Below are 21630 nucleotides of genomic sequence, written 5' to 3' on the forward strand. Positions count from 1 at the left end.
TGGGACAACGCCTCTCTAGTGCAGGGTAAGGCAACACAGAGATTTATCCTGCTTTGCCTTACTCCATGTCTCATATATGAGGTCATTCAAAGTCACGCAAAGTGGCTTTGCATGGCCTCATAGATATGATTGAAATGTTTGTGCTACCCTCACATCACAAAAAGTGATGCAACAGTGGTGCAAGAGGTTCATAAAAATGCCCTTGGTCTGCAGTGGACTGACTGGTTACCCCCGGAATCTTAAAAAAACAAGGAATCATTATTCTCAATATACTCTTGTACAACATGATACAATGTCTTGCGAGAACAGGACAATGAGTTGCCTGGTGATGGAAATTTAAAGGCCATGACAAGCCCACATAGGACCAGGATACTGATCAGTCAATGAAAATTCTTTATTCGGTGACCACACCATTTAAATACACATAAACCCATAAAAATCATGCAAGGTTTAAAAACAATCCACTTAAAACTTCTAAACTGCTACAGCACAGTACAGTACAATCAGTCCTTGCGATTTCATCGCTGCAGGTATAATAAATGCTGACAGCATCACAAATAATCCACTGAAACTTTCGATCATCATAGTTCATTGAAATACTGTCATGAGCCGTATTGTTTCCCAATTCATAAGGCAACTCTACTACCATTTAAAACTGACAAATATACTTCAGGCATTGCTAATTGTAAAAAGAGGCATAGTAGTGTTTAATCTTAGCAGCATGTAGACAAGGTACTAAGAAGCGCTTATGAGGTTATATGTAAAAGGAACATTGCCTTTCTCATTTGCTTTAGAGGGTGGAGGGGGGTCGGTGGAGGGAGGTCCTCTGCTACTTCCGCCACATGTTGCCGATGCCTTCTGACTTCGGGTAACTGGTTGTTTTTGGTACCTGAACTGAGATTTTACAACCGCTTCCTAGTATCATTTGTGCTTCTATTGGTGCTACCTACAGTATTTATACGTTCTTGGATGTGTGCCCAAATCCTCTCCTTGGTCTCTTCAGAGACAGTAAGCAATGCTAGACCAAATAATTTAACATTTTCCTGGAAATGCTTTTTAACAAGTATGAACAGTTCTTTGTCACATAATTTTCATTTTCTTTTTCTTCTGGAATCATCTACTCTATGAGGCTACTGACTTGACCTCCTTTATGAGTGGATTGTGCTGGATTCTGGCATGGTTGAGCTTCATTTATTTGAATGCTTACCTTTATATGGCCTGTTGCATATACCTACTCCTGTAAATCAAGGGATGGAATATGAAAGTCTGGTTGCTTAACAGTACATCCATAATCATATGTCTATGTGTGCCGACTTATAAATATGAGAAGGATACACTATGGGAACGAATAAAATAGTATTACTAGGGACACCAGGAGCCAGAATGCCTTGGAGTGTTTCAAGTTGAGCAGGAATTCCAGAATGGGAGCAAGCACAGCTCAGTATCTATAAAGGAAAGGGTTAACCTGAGCTACCCAAACCACCTGAGGTAACCAAAGGGAAGAAAAGTAAAGAATGTAGGGAACGCAAACTGTGCGTACTGTGCAACTAGAATAGGTAACCCATCAACTGTTGTTGACAGGCAAAGTGTAGTGCTGTGACTGGTGCTTCAGTCCTCCCAGCTCTTACTGACCTGGAAGTGTTAAACTTTCTAGATCCTTCCAGAATGTTACAGCCTTTCTGGGATGTTCTGATTGTTTCCACCTTGCCTCGGAAGTGCTGATCTGTGTTACTTTGTGACTCCACCGTCATTCACCTCCACAGCTGCAGATGGGCTGTCTGCCATAGTCCAGAAGGCCAGCACATAGCAACTTTATGAATGTGGCCTTGTGACACTGGACATGATTCCAAAAGAGCTTGAACTCTAGGATTCCTCACAGATTCACAACTTTTTTAAACAATACATGTGCAAACTCAATCAAAGCTTAAAGTCAGAATTTTCTTCCACAGTCTTGGTGCGTTGTCCAGAAATCACAAACAACTTGACCAAAAGCAGCAGGGAGGCTGCACCAGATCTCTTACCTATGACCCAACGCCAATTCTCAGATCATCAAGCCGGTAAAACAGCTTTTGAGATTCATACTTTAAACAAGAGTCTGTTTTGTATTTGTTGGTTTCTTAGCATAAGGTTCTTTTTCATTGCTCTAAATATTGGGATAAAAACATCTGTAGCGCACGATAAATTGAAACCTGTGGGTAAGAATGTGAGGAGTCCTGCGTATTACAATAAATGGTGAGAGAGCAATCATCGGAAGTGCGGAGACTCAGAAGAGACACTATGGCCCTTATTACGACCCTGGCAGTCAGATGACTGCCAGGGTCATGGTGGCAGTCAGACTACCACCAATGCAAAGGTCTGACCACCACATTAGGACCGCGGTGGTAGCACCGCAGTCAGAATGCCAGCACTGCCAATTTTCATCTCTGTGACGTTGTGGCGATGCTGGTGGTCCTAATCCACCGGGATAGCAATGCAAGCAGCGCCGCCTTGGGGATTACGACCCCCTTCTCTGCCAGCAGTTTCATGGCAATAGCCATGAAATTTAAAACCGCCCGGCTCCTTCTTATGTTGATTCCTACTCATTTTAAGTATGACTAGAGAGGCAAATGCAAATGCAGATATTTAAAGGTACGTAAAAAATTGCGAGATGAGGGCTGAGAAAGAGAAACATATATGCTTTCTCAGAAGGGGGCACAATTAATGACAAAAAAACTAATTTAAAAAAGAAGCTGCAGCCATAAAGCCACAAGAGGAATCTAAAGTTAGATGTCACAAAGACACCCAGGACAAGCTGAAACATCAAAATTGAAAGTCTGTTGTGCATATGAAAAACTCTCAAGATTAGTTCATTAACTGCACTGCCTCACCCTTACCCATTTACTCAATCACTCATGATGTCCAGGAAGATATAAAGTAGGATCAGTTAGATATTATAACCATCCCCAACCCGGTAAATGGAGATGGTGACCTAGAAGGTGCAGCTCCAGCCTCTGTGTAAAAAGATGGGACACAAACAGGCACAGTACAGGTATATGGGACATAGGAGAGTGCAGCAGGTGCAGCAAGCTAGGAAAGTGGCTGTGCGCCTGAGGCAGTACAGTGAGTATGAAACAAATTGAGAGGCTGACACCATAACACCTCGCAGCCTCTCGAGAGTTCATGGTCAGTGTCCCCACATCCTGAGATACAATTGCAAAGTGGACACGTGGATTACTTGAATAATACCTGGCATTGTCTGAATCCAAATTGAGGCCATAATGCTGAATGAAGAGCTATTAGAAAGAGACCCTTCCCTGAATAATAACTGGAGGTGGGCGTAACTTGCATAATTTCTTGTATCGTAATCATGTGGAATTATCCAGGAATTCAGCTGATTACACTGAATTATGAAGGAAGAGTAATTCTGTGTTTAGCGCTATTTCATAGCACAAAAATGTCCACTCACTAAATGAATGCAAATTGCGAGTTCGAGGAGATTTTCCCGCCTCGCACTCGAGGTAGAATTTTCCCCCAACTCACTCTCAACATTTGCTAATATTTTCTTAGCGCTAAATCCACTTTTGGCGTGGGATTTTCACCAAAACTACTCTTAATTACACGTGGAAGAGTAATCGCCTAATTATTGATAATGCTGCATCAAAGAGTAATGCAGAATTACCAAAATTAGTCTGATTACTCCAGTGTAATTGAAACAGCACCCAGGCATAATAATATTGACAAAGACTTTTTAGATAACATCCTGAATAAGCCCCTAACATTGAGGCAATATCTGGGCCACGAGAAAGGTTACTGTCAATGTTCCCTCGTTCTCGATTGACTCTCTGAACATCACTAGGCAATTGTGCAAAATGCATGAGAATCACCAAAAACTAAGGGAAGAGCTAACCACATTGGCAGCTGCTTGATAGGCACTACTCAATAGCTGAGTTGTTTCCTGTCACACTGATTGGACAAAATCAACACATATAAACAAAAACAAAGAGGAATTACCCAGCAATAATTTGGATCGTCTTAAAGTTAACTTCACTGGACATGCTACTATTGTAAATGCTACTGCAACTGATACAAAGGCTTGGGAGGCCTTTGTTCGGTGACTGTTGCAATGTCACTGTAGCAACTGTGGAATTTTTGTTTGTTGGAAAAATAAGAAATTGTCAGAATTGCATTTTGGACCGGGAAAGAAAGAATCCACAGAAGCAAAATTAATGTCTCTTCAAAAGCATTATTCTCAATATTCCACCAGGGGTAGAAAAGAACAAAGAGGAGAAAGAGTAGGGAGGGCCCTAGAGCAGCAAAGAGACGATTGTGATTTGTCAGTGAATGCACTTTGTTTTATTTATGTTCATTAGGGACAATGGAAGAAGGACTGCCCAAACCAACCATTGGGGGGCAGTGATCAACATGAGCAGGATAGTTCCCATCCTCCACGTCCACTGCCTGCTCTGCCAGGATAAATCCTGTTTAACTGTGATCAGTTGTCATATTGCAACAGGGACTGTCCAAACTAGCATCAGTGGTCCAGTGATCAACATGAGCAGCACAGTTTCCTTCCTACTCCTCCCTCTCAACCCCACAGCAATACCAATATCTATTAGGAGAACTTGCTGTCCCATGCACATTTTGATTCCAGTTGATCAGAAAGAGACATACATACAATGCATTATTGATGGCAGGTGCACCTCTTACATACACCTGGTGCCACTTTGAAAACCTGTGATTACTTTTTCGTAAAACAGTTATTGATGTTGGTATTATGAATTAAAGAATTCTGGTGTCTTGTCACTGACCAGTATAATGGTCTTCCGATTCTGAGACCTACTTCCACTGACAATCAACTGGCGAGGAATCTTTCATGTAACCTGAATTATTATGTGTTTGCACTTACAATGGGTCTTCTTTGATGTTTCTACTGAAAATGGAAATGTGTTTTAGTCATGTTAAATGGACACTCCCTTGATAATGAGGCTGTAAAAACAATGCTGTTTCTTTTAAATATGTATAACATTCTAGAACAGATTCCCTCATCTCTATGGTCCCAACACGGTAGTTACATATGTTGGATTTTAACTGTGCACCATATCAACATCCATTTATAACCTATCAAGAAAATGTACAGCATTGCACAATACTGAATACTAGTGTTTGCAATTCTTTACATTTACTCATTAAGAAGCCTGGTATGGAAACATATCACTTTGTGCAAGACTAAAGGGTTATTAATTCTGTTGAGTCACCCAGCTTTCCATTTGTTACACACCTTGCCATAATACTTTCTCAATTCCATCCCACAACAACTTGTTTTGCTATTATTGATTTATAACCTGCCTTCTTTTACATTCCTACCACCCTGAATCCAATTTCATATTGCATTCTCATTTGAGGGTTAAAACTAACATGAGCACAGGTTCCTCAGGAATATACTGAGTCACATATCTTATAAAAGGTTCCAAAGAAGAAGTTAAGAAACTTAGGGCCTGATTTAGGTAATTGTGAAGGGAATACTCGATCACCAAAGTGACAGATATCCCATCCGCCATATTCCGATCTTCATACGAGATAATGGGATCGTAACATGGTGGACAGGATATCCGTCACTTTTGCAATGGAGTACTTCCCTCCGCCAAGACCTAAATTAGGCCCTTTCTTTATTTTTTGTGTGTCTACCCTGAAAATTCTGTTTGCCTCAAGTGAAATATTTAGGTCTTGACATTTCAGCCAGACAAAGACATTTATCTACTAAACTAATTCAGGGTATTGTAAGTTACTGCTTCCCATCACTGTGTCCTAAATGTGCATAATTTAAGGTATGCCAAGTTAATATCAACAGAAAAATATCACTGTTGTCTGTCCCACCACATTACATTGCTTATGTGTCTGGTGTGAAATTCTGTATCAGTTTTTCCAACCTCATCTGATTAAATATCACCTTGGCTGCCTCATTACAACTGCAAACCTTACCAATCACTGAATCTAGCTCACTGCTGCATCTTTGCTTGATTGTGATACAGTGTCCACACCTGGGCTTGCCTCAGAATTAATGAAGGGAAGTTAGTGATGACTCAATGGAGCATTTTGTGCTAAAAAGTATATAATGCTGAATTTGCAGTTGTGTAATTTTCCTTTTCTGAAACTTCAAGTAGTTTCACCAAGGAAAGGAAATACACTTTGCCCAGGCACAATGGAAAATAGGAGAAGGTCATTGTTTACCTTATGTGTACTTTATGTGTATTGTGCCTAGGTTGCTGAATTCTAGTAACAGAGAAGAAGAGTATTATCTTTACCTACCCCTTCTGGAGTCTCAAGTGAGTTTGGGCTCGTTAGCTTACACAGAGATGTCCCTACTTCTACAGGTACGCAAATAAAGAATGGAGCTCATCTAAAAAGATGCTTTCCTACTTCCAAGAGAGGTACCGATAGTCAAAGATGCTGCACATCAAACTACAAAGGGTGAACTGTTTCAGTGAAAAACTGCTTCTTCTAATTCCTTATGAGATGCTGTTTGTTCACAGATTCTAAGGGAACATATGGCTGTCTCAGATGCTGACTCCCTTATGCCTTCATTATATGCCCTTGCTCTTGTACAGACACCTGAAAAATGTAAACACAATTTAGTAAATGCATGGGTGCTTCAAATATTAGTATGATCTATGGCATGACAATATTGGTAAAATTGGTGCTCCAAGGTACACAACTTATATCATGGTATTGCACCAGGCATTACAGTACTACATATCTTTATAGTAATGGGATTTCTTAATGTTGCATTTGCCCCTCTCAGCAGGATCATCCCCAAACATTTTGCCTTCACTCGTCCATTTGTACTGAATTTGTTTATTTTAACCTTAGGACTCTGTGCACTTTACCACCGCTAAACGGTGCTAAAGTGCTTGTGCTCTCTTCTTAAAACATGTTACATTGGCTTATACCCATTTGGTATATTTAATTTACTTGTACATCCCTAGTAAAGTCCCACCACATGTGCCCAGGATTTGTAAGTTATATGCTACTAGTGGGTCTGCAGCACTGGTTGTGTCATCCACCTAAGTAGCACTTTAGACATGTTTAAAGTCTATTGCAGAGCTTTTGTGTGCAGCGTAAACTGCCATTTCAACACAGCAAGATAAGCCTTTTGCTAGGCCAAAGTCTTCCTTTTTAATACATCTGTTACCCCTAGGGTAGGCCCTGGACAGCCCAGAGAGCAGGGTGCAATGTATTTAAAAAGTAGGACATATACTTTTAAGTTTTACTTGTGCTGGTGTGAAAATGCTTAAACTTGTTTTTCACGACTGCTAGGCCTATCTCTCTCATAGGATAACATCGGAGTGCCCTTAATACATTTTCTAAGTGTAATTTCCAAATGGAAAGAGATAATCAGTTCATGTTTGGTGTCTCTGGAACCACAATTTAAAATCCTAATTTACGGTGATGATAGATTTTTAATTACAATTCTAAAAATGTCACTTTTAGAAAGTTGGTATTTTCTTGTCTTAGGCATTTGGGGCCAGATGTACGAAGCATTTTTCTAGTCGCAAAGGGGCCAAATTGAGGTTCGGGTTTTGCGATTCGGTATTAGGAAGGGGCGTGTCAAGGGCGTCCCTCCCTAATACTGAATCTAAATGGTATGTATGATTGTTTTGTGACCGCGAATGGGGTCGCAAAACAATCGCAGCTAGCACCAATTTCAAGTTGGTGCTAATTCATTCGCAAAAGGGAAGGGGTCCCTATGGGACCCCTTCCCCTTTGTGAATGCATGCAAAAACATTTTTTTCAGAGCAGGCAGTGGTCCCCCGGACCACTGCCTGCTCTGAAAAAATGAAAAGAAAACTTTTCATTTTTTTTTCTCGAAATGCATTCTCTTTTCCTTTGAGGAAAACGGGCTGCATTTAAAAAAAAATACTGCTTTATTTAAAAGCAGCCACAGACATGGTGGTCTGCTGACACGAGCAGGCCACCATCCCTGTGAGTGCCGACGTTCCCAATGGGGTTGCAAATTGAGATCTACCTCATGAATATTCATGAGGTAGGTCATTTGCAACCTGATTGCGAATCGTAGACAGTGTCATTGACACTGCTGTACATCCGGTTTTACGAATCACAAATTGCGAGTCGCTAAGCTTCGCAGTTTGCGAGTCGCAAAACGGGATCTTCGTACAGGTGGCCCCTGGTGCCTGCAGCCTGTCTTTGGTCACATGACTTGGTGTAGCTGACTTTTGGGCTTTGTGCATTTCTCCTAAACAGCCACACACAACAGTAGCTGACACACCGCTGGGCAGCTATCCTTGACCCTGAGCAGGACCTGCTTGACCTGCTAGGCATTGAGATTCTGGGGCTCGGTGAGTATTGATTATATTATGTGTTGTGTTTGTGTTCTACAATGCTAACTTTCTTTTCTGAGTAGCAAGCCACTTACACTCAGAGGTAAATTACATTTTGTTTACATTAAGAATATTACTATGTGATCCAGCTTGAGCTAGGCAGGTGCTCAGCACTACTGAATCATACTTGTCGGTGTGCTGGACCTGGTTGGTGTGTCGCACACATCTGCGCACCTCCCCCAATGCAGCTGACTGCTTCTGTGGGGGGCACCTGCTGAAAGGCCTGCAGCCTGCTGCCAGCATGGAGGGGAGGTGGTGCTGCACATAAAAAACTAGTGCTGCCACCTCCACTTCACAAAAGATGGGCTGGGGCTGCACCCCTTGGTGGCACCACCACCCACAACATAGGTGGCTGCAGCTACCCTGCTCGGCGGCACACTCCTTCTCTGGCATGGTGCTGGATGGTGTAAAGAAAATGAAAAGAAACAGGAGAAAGAAGGAAGGAAGAAATAGAGAAGTAATGGGGAAAAGTCACAAAAACACGAAAAAATAATTACAAAATGTAAAATACACAGACACAAAAACACATACTAATACAATAAATAAAAATGAGGGGTAGATTAATTGTGAGGGCAGAGGATTGAAAAGATATGAAAAGATTAAAAAAACAGGCCTAGCACCAAGAACATAGTGAGAAAAACAAGATGGGCACGGCCATGTGAACTGCATGGTACAGTTTGCACACGATTTTGAACGCGAGAACGTACTTCACATTACGTTTGATGTGAAGTGCAATGCGAACGGGCACAACGGGGAAACTCCACCCACTTGCTGAACTCCACGTAGAATGGCAAAGTTTTTTTAAGCACTTCACAGATTTGCACATAGTGGGTAGTGGGACTCCACAAGCTCCGTTCACCCCTAGTTATGGACCAACTAGCCAGATTGAGCAGAAGGTAAAGACAAGTTGTAGTCCAGACATCTTCCAGATAATGCTGATTGAGCAAGTAACAAACCTATCAGGCATTCTGATTTGTTGTTGTGGGTGCTGGCAGCTTTTCACTTCAAGTGCACACACACAAACACAAAATCCACACTGCTATTTTTAAAGGCTTCATTTTGAGCCACTTTTAGCATAGAATAAACATAGCAAGATCATTGTAGAAATCAACATTATTAATATGTTTTTATTGTGACCCATTCTTATAATGCAAAAATAATCTATTTGCAATTGCAAAACTCCAAGCTATAATTTTTACATGAAAGTGCACTGAAGTGCTTATGTTTAGCCACTGGGTTATTCTGAGAGCAATTAAGTGCCTTGCTTAAATTGCTTTTTAATTCACAAAACCACATCTGATCTGAAGGAACCCCCAAATCTTTGCATGTTTTTTCAGACAACTATTAGCCAGTTGCATTTCGAATTATTAAAAATGTGTTTTTTATAATTTTGATCCTCATTAAAATGTCTCCATTAGTGCCAAAAACAAAATGGTGCTTTACCTTTCCATCTGTGAACAATCAGAATCCTAGCAATGGTGACGTCATACAGTATCACATGAGTTAGAATCTGTTCCGAAGAAGATAGTGGATAAATCGAAAATGTATTTCCCCCCAACATACTATTCCTGTTGAAGATATCTCCCTCCAGTATTTCTGCAACCGCAGGCAATGTGCAAAAATGTGAAACCTATCTCCATTTTCTGTAGTGTACCTGGGGGTAAGAGCGAATATACGATGATTGCCATTTGGCTAACATAAAAATCAAAACTGGTTCTGTATTGCAAAATAGTAATTGAATTGGGGCAACAATTATTTTTGTTTTCGTAAGAGCTTTAGTTATATGTATAGAATTACCAGAGGTTCATCTAGTCAGACTATGGGCCTCATTGGAAGTTTGGCGGTCAGACGCCAGGTTTGTAATGTGGCGGTCAGACTGCCTGGAGTGGTTAATCGTAATGGCCCTATATTGTTTTCTAGCCAGGCAAATCATCACATCTCCCTATAAAATGCTTTGTATAGAGCTGAAATTGTTAGAAGGTTCTGCTGAAAAAGAAAATGATAATTACAGTGGCTTGGCAGGTCTTTTCTCTTAGAGTGACAGGTTATGTAGACAAGTGATCGCGAATTTCACGTTTTAAAAAGTCTGCGTTCCGTTCGGTACTGCTAGTTTCTTCTTAATAGTTTCATATTTTGTAATTTGTCTCCCTTTAAAGCAACCTTACAGTCTCTGTGCCTATCTGTCTTTCTAGGTCCAAAAAAAGGCATTCTTAGAAATTTCTGATAATTCAATATGACCCACTGAAGTGGTTGTTGTGTGTATGTGGGTGGGTGAGTTTCAGGAAATTATATATATCAAACCAAATATGAAAAAAAAACACTACCGATTTATACTATATCTCTTAATTTCTCAAGTGATTCCAAAACTAAAAAGGGTGTAACATCTAGGGGGGCCTCAAATGATTCTTGGGGGCTTAAGCTCTGGCCAAAAGAAGCATTATGCTGCTAAGAAAGCTTTGTTTTAAGCTGAATAAAATGAGTAGCAGTAAGCCACCCTGTAATGGTCCATCACTAACATATACTCTTCGAAACCCCCATCCCATCCCCACTGCTAATAATCACACTGTGGATACTTTTACAGGATAATAACGCCAACTTGACCACAAAACTATGTTTCGCATCATGTATTTCATTGCATTTTTAAAACAGTAATATAACTTAACTGTAGTGTTTAAATAAGTCTAGACTTATTTAAAGATTCCCAATTTAATAAATTAAGTGTGAAAAATTCAGAGGGGCGGTCCCAGTTATTTCTTTTTCATTGGGGCGGGGTTCGACATTAAAAGTTTGAAGACCACTGTGTTAGGGGAAATGGAGATATGAAAATAGGACTAAGTGGCCGACTATTTGAAGCAAAAAAATCAAAGTTCCTCCCAAGATGCCCAACAATATTAACACCAGTCCGGCAGAGACCAGCCCCCTCTCTCCCAGGATAAATGGAGTTATTTAAAGGCTCTTCGTCGTCTCTTGTCATGGCAAAGGACTTTGGAAATCAAGACGTCATTTTTGGAAATAAATCATTGGTATATTAAGTGGTAAGGTTCGAAATAAATATAACAATTCAGGCAAAGTTGCTTTCTAAATAACGTTAATTGTCGCCGGGAAAGAAATATTCAATTTTGTTAAGAGAGATGCCATCTCTGCATATAACTGCGCATAGTTGCCTTTATGTTAACCCATATTCGTTCTCAGTGTCACTGCTAGCTTGAGAAACTACTCAATAATAGCTTGAAGAGAGACCACCAGCTAGCAGTATCTGTACTTTCTCCTGATTCCGCTTATAATTAGACACATGCCAAGCCACTAGGTTTTCCATTTTTTTAATATACGTTTCTAAGCCTGGTTTACAGATAGCAACATCATCTGCTTGAACTGTTACCTTAATGTGACTTCCTACAGAAACCACTGGGGGGTTGAGTCTGGTATTTTCCTCATGAAGGGCTTTTATAGAGGGTATATAACGTAGGGGAGTTGGGGCGTCCCTGTATTTTCATTAAGGCAGATGGATTCACATTTATAAGGGTCCTGGAATAAGATTTAGTAGAATTGTTTTGAACCCATCTTATAAGTAATTATGGAATATTCACCTAATGCATCATCCCTCCGAGAAACAGCCAATCAGATGTTTTGTCAGTATCCTCTTAGGGTTTGTGCTCGTATGATCAGGAGCATGGCTGTTGTTAAATGGAGGTCAATGTTTCTTACTGCAAAAAAGTAATGCTGACATTATATAAAAGTGGGCCAGGGTGTAATGGATGTAATTTTAATTACACCATAGTGATTGGAGTCATTTAGTAATTTTGCAATATTCTGATGCCACATCGCGTAATCAGTTCTCCCATTTGTGAAAAATCAGATTGTGAGAAGCAGTGAAACAGGAAGACATCACAAATGCTCACACTTGTCTACTTTTGGCAAATGTGATGAGAATGTTCTGTAGTTTGAATCGTGAGCAGCAGTTCTTTAATGTGGGTTGTTACCCTGACAGCATTTATAGGTAAATAATTTTGGTTCTGGAAATCTGTATTAGCACAACCTACACTTTTATTATTACTTTTTTAAAATAGGAAGTACCATAGGGACTGGGAGCTACTGTACATAGAATAGAAACTTCCTCTTCCTGTCCTGAAGGCTATTTAATTGAAAACAGTGCTTAGAAGCACTAAGGGCCATATGTACAAACACATTTTCCCATAGACACAGAATGGGTAAAACCCTTTGCCACATCTGGCCCTAATTGTGGTAATCTGGTCACACCAAACAGGAACAAAGGGCCAGATGTATGAAATTCTTATTTTGCAATTCTCAAACAGCAATTCCATAGAAATCGCTATTTGCAAGTTGCAAATAAGTATGTACAAATACTGCGATTTGTTAATAGTGATTTCTAGGGATTCCCAATCGCTATGATGAAATCAGTATTTAAGAAATTGCTAAATTATGATTTCCTATTAGGAAATAACAATTTAGGAACTGAAGGCCAAATTGCAGCTGGAAGCGGTTTGATGATGTCAGAGCCCAGGTGGGGGATAATTACAGGGTGTGGCCACCAGCCAGAGGCCTAAAACACCTACTGGAAGCAGTGAGTAACCCTGAAACACTGCTGCCAGCACAGGAAATCAAGAGAACACCACACCACGGCTTCAGCAGATGGGGAAGAAGCTGGGAGCAGCAGAAGAAGAAAAAGTACGTTTTGTGTCAGGGACCTGGAGATGCTGACAGAGGAGTGTGTTGGAAAAATGTACCAGCTGTTTGGCAAGGCCTCCTTCTCAGTCCCTGAGGCCCAGAAGAACACTATCTGGAAGGAGATCTTGGGGAAGGTAAACTCATTGGGTGGGATGCAGAGGACCATCCCTGAAATCCAGAAGCAAGGGTTTGACTTTCGCTTCCGAACCAAGGACCAGCTGGCCAGCAAGATGGCAGAGGGATGGGGACTGGAGGAGGACCATCAACCTCCTGGTGAATAGAATTCCAACTACTGCCCTGCGACACACCTGTGACAGTCACACAGTTGTGCATGGCAGGCTGGTTCTCTCAAACCAGTATATCTCAGGTGAGACTGCCTGGGTAAGGGTTGTTCCAGGGAAAGCCACTGCTAAGCCAGTAGCTGTAGTGTCTATAGAGATAGCTGGGACCCATAGCTTGAGAACAGTGGTAATCAGTACAGACCTCCCTCTTGACTGTTTCCATGGAAATGGCCACCCAGAGGTTGTTCAGAGCCCAAAAGAGAGACTGGTCCAGTGCCATACCTCTTCCAAGGATTCTGAAGGTGCTGCCCCTGCAATGAGTGCAGGTGTGCGCTAGAAGAAAAAGAAAATGAAACGTGGGCAACTTTTCACTTAGGCACCAGAAAGCCAAGAAGTTTCTGTTCCATTAGGGAAGAACTCTCCTGTTGGAACTGGTGAAGCCCAGAAGCCCAAGAAGTCCTGATTAGTAGTCAGGCACCTGTTCAGCCTGAGTTGGTGGTTACTCAGCTGGCAGAAAAGAGAATGGAAGAAGGGTGTTCTCTTTAGGATGTAGAGACCCCCACTCCCTTTCAATGGACAGGCACCCGGAACCCAAAGAAGTCTGTGAGTTAGCCCTGTTCCCTGTGGGTGTGAGTTAAAGGTGTGGTTCTGGGCACTGACAGCTGTCAGTAACCTTTGCTGGTTGTTAGCCTTTATGGATTCACTGTCGTGGCATGGTGGTCTGACCTTATACCAAATAGTAAGTTAGGTCCCTTGACCCTGCTGGTCATTTTGAGGTTACTCAAGTTATGAGTGACCTCTTTGGGTAAGCTAGGTGTTACCTTGGCTAAGAAGGGGATAGCAAAAGTGGACAACTCTGACCCCGAGACAGAAGGGAAAAGTGCAGACACTGGTAGTACAGGTGTAAGACATTTCAGAGTGGGTCCCATAGCTATTGAGGTGGGTCAGTTCCCCAAGGGATTGACCTGGACAGTAGGTTGTGAGGCAGAGTTGGCCCGGCAACTAACCTCCTTGTTCCCCTTTTTATCCTCGCCTGACAAACTAGGAAGCCTCTCCCAGATATTGACTGAATCTCCTGACCTTTGGGCTGGGTGGGGAGTTCAGTTGGAAACTGTGACCCTGTCACCCCCAATTTTTGCCTGGTTTCTGGATGCAACTTGGACTGGAGTACACTGATATCCTGCTAACCTGGTCCCAAGTGCCTGTACTCTTTCCCTAAAATTGCAAATGTATTGATACAATTGGGAACACTTTTAGCTGCTATTATAAGTTCCTAGTTAATAGTACTGAGGCACCCATGGCATGGGGTACTAAGGGTAGGCCACTGAGGGCAGCAGCCCATATTGTGCCACCTTCATGGGCCATGCATCCAGATGCTCCCAGCACTTCCACTGTAGACTGAGTATCCTGGTGCAATCCTAAAATGTAAACTAGACATGGCATGCAGCCTATGTGTCCTATCCACTACACCCTGCATCCAACAGAGGTGAGTCACCCCTCTGGCAGGCCTTCCAGCCCTAAGGCAGGGTGCACTTTACTGTATGTGTATGCATAGATGCATGACTATTATGTTCCTTCTGTCTCCTTGCCAAACCTGGGACATAGTAAGTGGACAGAGCATCCATTTTAAATGCATATGATGGACACTGGTCAATACGAGTTTCACAGCTATATGATAGCTACTCTGCGCCTTGGGTTGTTTGCTGTCAAATAACTCAGAATGATAAATCCAATCTGGTACCAGTATTGTATTTATTACAAAATATACCCCAGGGCCACCTTAGCGGTGTTCCCTGCAAAGCTAACAAACACTGGCATGGTTGCTGGCTGGTCACAACCAGCCTGCCACCCTGTGGTGAGAGCTCCTGCTTTCTGGGTCCCAGAACATAGATCTTCCTGGGTGGAGGCATCACACCTCCCTCCTCAAGAATGTGCACTGCATTGCTAGCAAGCCTCAAAGGGCTTACCACCTTTGAAACCCAACCTCCTGGCCTGCTGCTAGCAGCAGATGGCTGCTCCCATTGCAAACACTCACTTTTGGTGGGAGCAACAGCAGGAAAACACACAGAGGACAGGAGTGGCCACCTCCAACTTGCACCACCACTAAGGTGTTGCTTTCGAGGTGACCCCTCCATTTCATTTTCTTCCATCTTGCATGGTAGGAAAATAGCATATCAGGGATAGAGAAGTGACCTCTGCCTACAGGAAGTGGCCACATAGTGGCTGTAGCCACCCTAAGGTAGATGACCCATTGGTCACTACTAGGCACTCCCCTAAATTCCCACTAAATACAGTATTTAGTGGGCACCCCCAGACCAGAGATTGAGATTCCAAGAACACAAGAAGACCAGCAAAAAGAAGACCCAAGGCTTGAGAACTGAAGACTTGCTGCATCAAGAAAAAGGCACCAAACACTGCCTGCTGCACCAGGACTCGACAATCACCACTGAGGGATTTCTCAGACATTGGACAGACTCTGAAAACCCCCAGAGAACCTCTACTCTTCTAAAAATCACCAAAGATCTCCCTTCAGAGTGAAGTCATCACTTTTTGCTTCATAGACCAAAAGCTAATGAAGTCCAGATCACTCACTGGCTGCTGACCAAGGATCCAGATGTCACAGCCAGACCAAATTTCACCCAGTGAAACCGTAGGATGAACTCTGTAAGTGTGCCAGTTCTGGTGGTACTACAACCTCCAATGGCTGAACCATGCAATAGCCACGGGTACTAGACCCCCAACAATGGACACCCAGAAGGACAGTCCACTCCGGAATGCAAAATGCCCAGGAGGAAGCCCCTGGACCTCCCACCAGAGTGACCCTGCTGACCTGCAAGCAACCCTCAAAGTAACCTACCTCCAGCTCCCAAGGGCACTTTTGCTCACAGCTCTTGGGTCACTGGTTTGCTCTGCACCCGGCTTGAGATCTATCTGTGTTCTAAGGGTCCCCCACCCCTTGTGACCTAAGCACTCCAAGAGGACCCACAAGACTCACCTTGAAGTCCACCTGTGCAGTGTTTTCCAAAGCGGTCCCACGCAGTGGCCTCGCACCAGCTGGAGAACTTTAAGAGCCGCCTGAAGTTCTCCAGCTGGTCCACAGGGCCCACCAACGACCTCGACCTGCAACCAAGAGGTAAACGCAATGCCTAATTTTATATGCATTCTTAAATTATTTCTTCATCGATTCCTATGGTGGGTAATAACCCACAGAATTGAGACATTTTCTAAACTTTGATAATTCATAACTTAAAAAGTAATTACCTAATTTTGATGACCTTGGCCTAAAAAAGTTTATAAAAATCGGAAGTATTTTTTAAATTGGTCTCGAGGTATTCTTATGAGTGTGTGTTTTCTTTTATTGATACCATGAGTACAGCAAATGCTTTGTACTTCTCCAAGATTAGCCTAACTGCTCAACCAAGCTACCATAACAATTAGTACATTAGTTGGTGTAGTTTATACCTCTGTAAACCAACATGTGGTTGCCCAGACCCTCTGCACAGTGTACTATGTTTTGCACACTACATGGAGGGCCAGCCTTGTAAAACCATCTAAACCTTCCTCTTCCTCATTTCATATTTTGGTATTATGTTTGTACTCTAACACCTAAAACATCCTGGAACGTCAAACTTTAATTCCAGTGGACATGAATCTTCATTTTTTGGCTGTCTCTTGGTATTAATGGGATGGTATAATGTAGCTTTGTCAAGAAGAACTTCAATCATTCTGATTGATAATTTTCTGGCAAATTTCTCTTTGAACTTGCCCTGTAATATTAGATGCTGCAAAACAAAGTAGGTTTATGTTTTAGTTCCATTGCCCTAATTAGTCAATTTGCCAATGTGGCGAAGAAGGACTTTTTCATCTGCAATTTCTAAAGACATTTCTTCATATCATTATTATGCTCAGAAAAAAGAAACACTGATTTTGTTAAATCTTTCCAAATGGGATTAAGCAAGTACCATCTATTCTTAAATCACAGGTATTTTAGCAGGAATGCTTCATCACCTCAAAAAGTGCTGCTCTTAATACAGTCACAGGAATTCTGTGGACAAAGCACATCTTATAAACAATGAAGCAAATACATTGGCTACCAATAGAGCTTAGTATTCACAATTCCAGTACATTTGCATTGCCTTTAAAGGACCTCATTACAAGTAAAACACTTTCATCCAGGGTGACAAGTCCGGGTGGAATTTCCCCACCCACAACTACAACTGTCTCCGGGTCCAGAATGATCAGGTCTACAAACTCCAGACTCATTCATTTTTGGCCCGGAAACACAGGACCTGTCTTTGATGCTTCACAAACAGAAGCCAAAAAGCACAGCCCATTCCTGACCCCTGCAGTTGCATGAGGGAGAGCAGAAAGTGCTCCCCAAGACACAATTAAGCCCCACTAGACCCCACAAATACACCACTGTATCACCACCGGCCCTTTTCCAAACACTTTTCACCTGTACAGACCTGATGCGCATTGTATGAAGCTAAAAGGTCCCTGCATTCTTGGATCTATACAGTTTCTCCTCATTCCAGAAGAAGACCAGTAATCAGTGAATTTTGGTGAGTGAATACTGACTGAAACCAGGTATTCAGGCCATGCAGTATTCCCACACAAAAATCATAATGAGGGACTAAGGGCCTAATTTAGACCTTGGCACATGGGATACTCTGTTCCTTCCACCTTCTTACAAGTGCCTTATATCCTATGACACATAATATGGCAGACAGGATACCTGTCACATCTGCAAAAGAGTGTCTCATTTGCTAAGATCTAAATCAGGCTCAAAACGCAAAAACTTTTATCAAGCTACACAAGGCCACCTTGCGGGGCCCTGCAGGGCTTGATTAGTATAGAGTACATCACTGCCTTGTGTTATTCGATGACAAGGAGTTGTTCCATGGTGGAGTGTGGGTGCGCTCACACATCCACCCATGGATTTTCGGCTTGTCCTCAGCTTTACCATTAGTGGTAGACCTGGAAATATGTCAAAATTATACACCTTCCCACAGGAGGCATAGTGGAGAAATATCTTCATTTCTTCTCAGTTTTTCCTCTTTCTACCTGTCCAGGTCACTTCTGACTTCCGCTTCCTATGTGTGCTGTATCCTGTAGCACATGTAGAAGAGGAAAATGTCACACAGGTTTGTTTTTGTACAGGAAGGTATCCCTTCCGGCACAAAAACAATCCTGTCTACAAGGCAGACACACTTGCATCATGACTCAAGAGTGCTTGCATTGGCGCAAGGCAGCAAAAAAGGGTCCAGCGCCAGGAAAGGACAGGAATGCTTTGTATAATGGTAAATACGGCATTTTGCTGCCCTTCCATGCAGTAGCACTAACTGGCTGCGTTTCATTGCATTGATACTTGAGAAATCTGGGCAGAATTTTTTATTACAAATATTTTTTTTTCACTGTTCAAGAACAATTGACACATAGCAAATCATTAAGGTCATAAATCTGGCAGCTCCATCTTGGAGAAGTTTTGTGCTACCCCTTAAAAAAAAAGGAAACATGTCCACACTTATGCTTGTAAATTATTGATATAATTGCATACCGATTCAATACTTGGAAGAGAGACCCAAAACATGCCCTTCCAAATAGCCTTTGGGATCTAGTAATAATTTTATTTTAACAGTCAGCTGCTAAAAGGAAATTCTTAAATTACAAAAGGCACTTTCCGTGGTTTCAAACTCGGATCCAGAGAGTTTGCACCTAAAAATTGGTTTGTACGTCTGGCCCCAAAAAGCCGTAAATACGTCCTGTTTGAACATGCATTGCTGGAAAAGGAATTATTTGGATATTGTGTTCTCAGCCGAAAAAATGGAGTCATATGTAATTGTTGCTATTTTGTGCAGCTTTTAATAGGAGGCTTGTCAGGCCACTGAAGCCATACTAGTGCACAATGTCAGTATTGTCAGAGGGGATGTTTGACTGTTTACATAACTTCTAACAACACACGGAAGCCGCTGCTCACTTCTGAGTCACATTCACTACTGTCAGTTTTGAAGCAGATGCGAGTTGGTTTGATGGGGTGTTAACATGTCCGGCTAGGTTTTTGACAATCACTAATGCAGCGCTGACAACACAAAGAGAGTCTTTTCTCTTCTGCTACTAGAAATTGTTTTCTTTTTCCTGAGGCATTATTGCTTGTAATGATCGTACCACTTTTACTCCTTTTCTGGGAATTCAAACCTCCCTTTTGAATAAATGAATTTACCGCCCTACTTCTTAAATGAAGAATTAACTTTTTAATAAGGTTTCTGTTTATCAGGCTTTCCTTATATTAAGGTATGTTTTAAAGAAAACGGTGATATTAAATTGCAGCATCATTCTAGTCAATTCTGGGCTTCCTAGGTCCTCTTTTTTCCCACAGCCCTCAAGAATGGCCCATTTCACAACATATTTTGCATATTTCGCATTTAGATGGGTTAATATGTACATTTTACGACCTTATGTTGACGACCCTATCACATTCTCAGGGTTGGTGAATAATAAATGCCAGGAGCATTTGCAAACTAAGGGTTCCAAATGGGTCTATGGGTGTTTCTAGGTAGGACTAACTACAATAGTTCACTCTTGCAGAAGGGTAGTGGGTACGAATGGGGAGGGCACACTCCAATGTTACGCAGGATAAGTCTCATTCTCTGCATTAGTATTATGTTATGCATATATGAGTGTACTATCACCCATAGGATTTCCTGGCACTAAGCATGTGTGAGTTTAGGTGCACCTAAGATCCCATGGGACTGCTCAAAAAGCCAGGTCTTTAGCTTCTTGCAGGATTCAAGAAGTGAAGAGGAGGGGGTCACTAGAGAGCCGGTAAGCAAGATGGCTGAACCTGAGTGAGGCTCCTGCTATCCGGAGTTAAAATCCTACATTATCCTGCCCCAGATGCTATCTTCACAACAGATTGAGGCGGCTAACGTTCAGTACACAATAAAGAGGGATGATCACTATCACCAGTGAGAGTGAATAGAGGACAGATATGCAGTTTCTGAGCCCACAGCCTGGAAGTGCTCTACACCTGTACATCGTGCTGCTCGCTGTTCCTGCTAGCCTTCTTCATACCTGGATGGAGGACTGGAGCTGCCTGGCAGCGGGGAGCATGCGGAGCAGAGAGTCTGGGGTTCACCGACAGCTGCCCTGATGCTTGCCCCTTGTGCCCCGTGCTGAAGGTGGGGCCTTCTTACATTCTCTGTGGCTTGTGGAGCGCTGTGGTGGGGCGGGCGCTGGCCATGTGTCTGGTGTCTGGAGCTATGCTGATGCTATAGAGCGGGGTTGCCACTTGTTACTCTCTTTTGGTACTGGATCGAGGCCCAGTCGTGAGCTGACGGGCTGCGGCCTATGACAAAGAGTGGTGAAAGGGAGACTACCCAGGGAACTGGGGTGGTGATGCAGGTGCCAATGGGCTCCCTGAGGTAAGAAACTGCGCCATATGGAGTAAATTGTATGCACAAGAGTTAAGCATCACAAACTGTCTCATCCCCTGCTGAGAGGCCTGTTGCTCCCCCCCTCCCACTGGCCTGGGACAGTGCACAGATCCCCCTTGCATTGGAGGTCTAGAGGGAATGTAGCAGGGCTAAGAGGCGAGGGAGGGACAGCTGATTATTGGTTGGGGATACTGGTGGACCCTGGATCTCTGTACTCATGGCCTGCTGTAGTGCTCATGGCCTGCTGTAGCCTGCTCATGGCCTGCTGTAGCCTCTGGTGCCTAATACCTGCAACATCAGTTTGAAAACTAAGAGGGAAGACTGCCAGTCTGGAGGCCATTCTGGTGACTCACTATTAACCATTGTGACCACTACATGTGGCTCCCCTGACTGCAACAGCGCAAAGTAAACCATTTGATATTCCTGTTGCTTTAGCCTGGTGGAGCCTTGTCGTGCCACCATGTCAATGTACTACGGGGGAAGAGGGGCTATACTTCTGCCTGGGCCTTCTGATGGAGCGGATTGATAATGACTTATTAATATGAGATAATGAGCTTATGTTTGATTAATGTAGTAATATGTCATATTAAGGGTTATGTATTAGCTTTATTAATTGTAGGCCTTAACTTAGCGAGGTCTTGGCCTAGTTGCATGGCCTCTTGTCAAGCTGCATTTCTTAATCGACTTATAAAATGGCTGTCTAAAGAATTATGGGCCATATGTACAAACACATTTTCCCATTGACACAGAATGGGAAAAACCCTTTGCTACATCTGGCCCTATATTGTGATTTTCCACTGTGCTGACCAAGTGCTTGTAGCTAAAAGTCTTTCCCGGAGAACTGTTTGCTAGGAG

General features: G+C 42.5%; 1 long non-coding RNA gene across 1 annotated transcript in view; it reads left to right on the plus strand.

Annotated features, from left to right (window-relative positions):
• The window catches only part of LOC138274432 (uncharacterized), a 108249-nt gene that overhangs the window by 15310 nt on the left and 71309 nt on the right, over positions 1–21630 (plus strand). Inside the window, exon 2 of the long non-coding RNA XR_011200381.1 lies at positions 8239–8333. This is a non-coding gene — a long non-coding RNA (uncharacterized lncRNA). The remainder of the gene's footprint in view (positions 1–8238; positions 8334–21630) is intronic.

Source organism: Pleurodeles waltl, chromosome 2_2, assembly GCF_031143425.1.
Source record: "Pleurodeles waltl isolate 20211129_DDA chromosome 2_2, aPleWal1.hap1.20221129, whole genome shotgun sequence".
Classification (NCBI taxonomy): Eukaryota; Metazoa; Chordata; class Amphibia; order Caudata; family Salamandridae; genus Pleurodeles; species Pleurodeles waltl.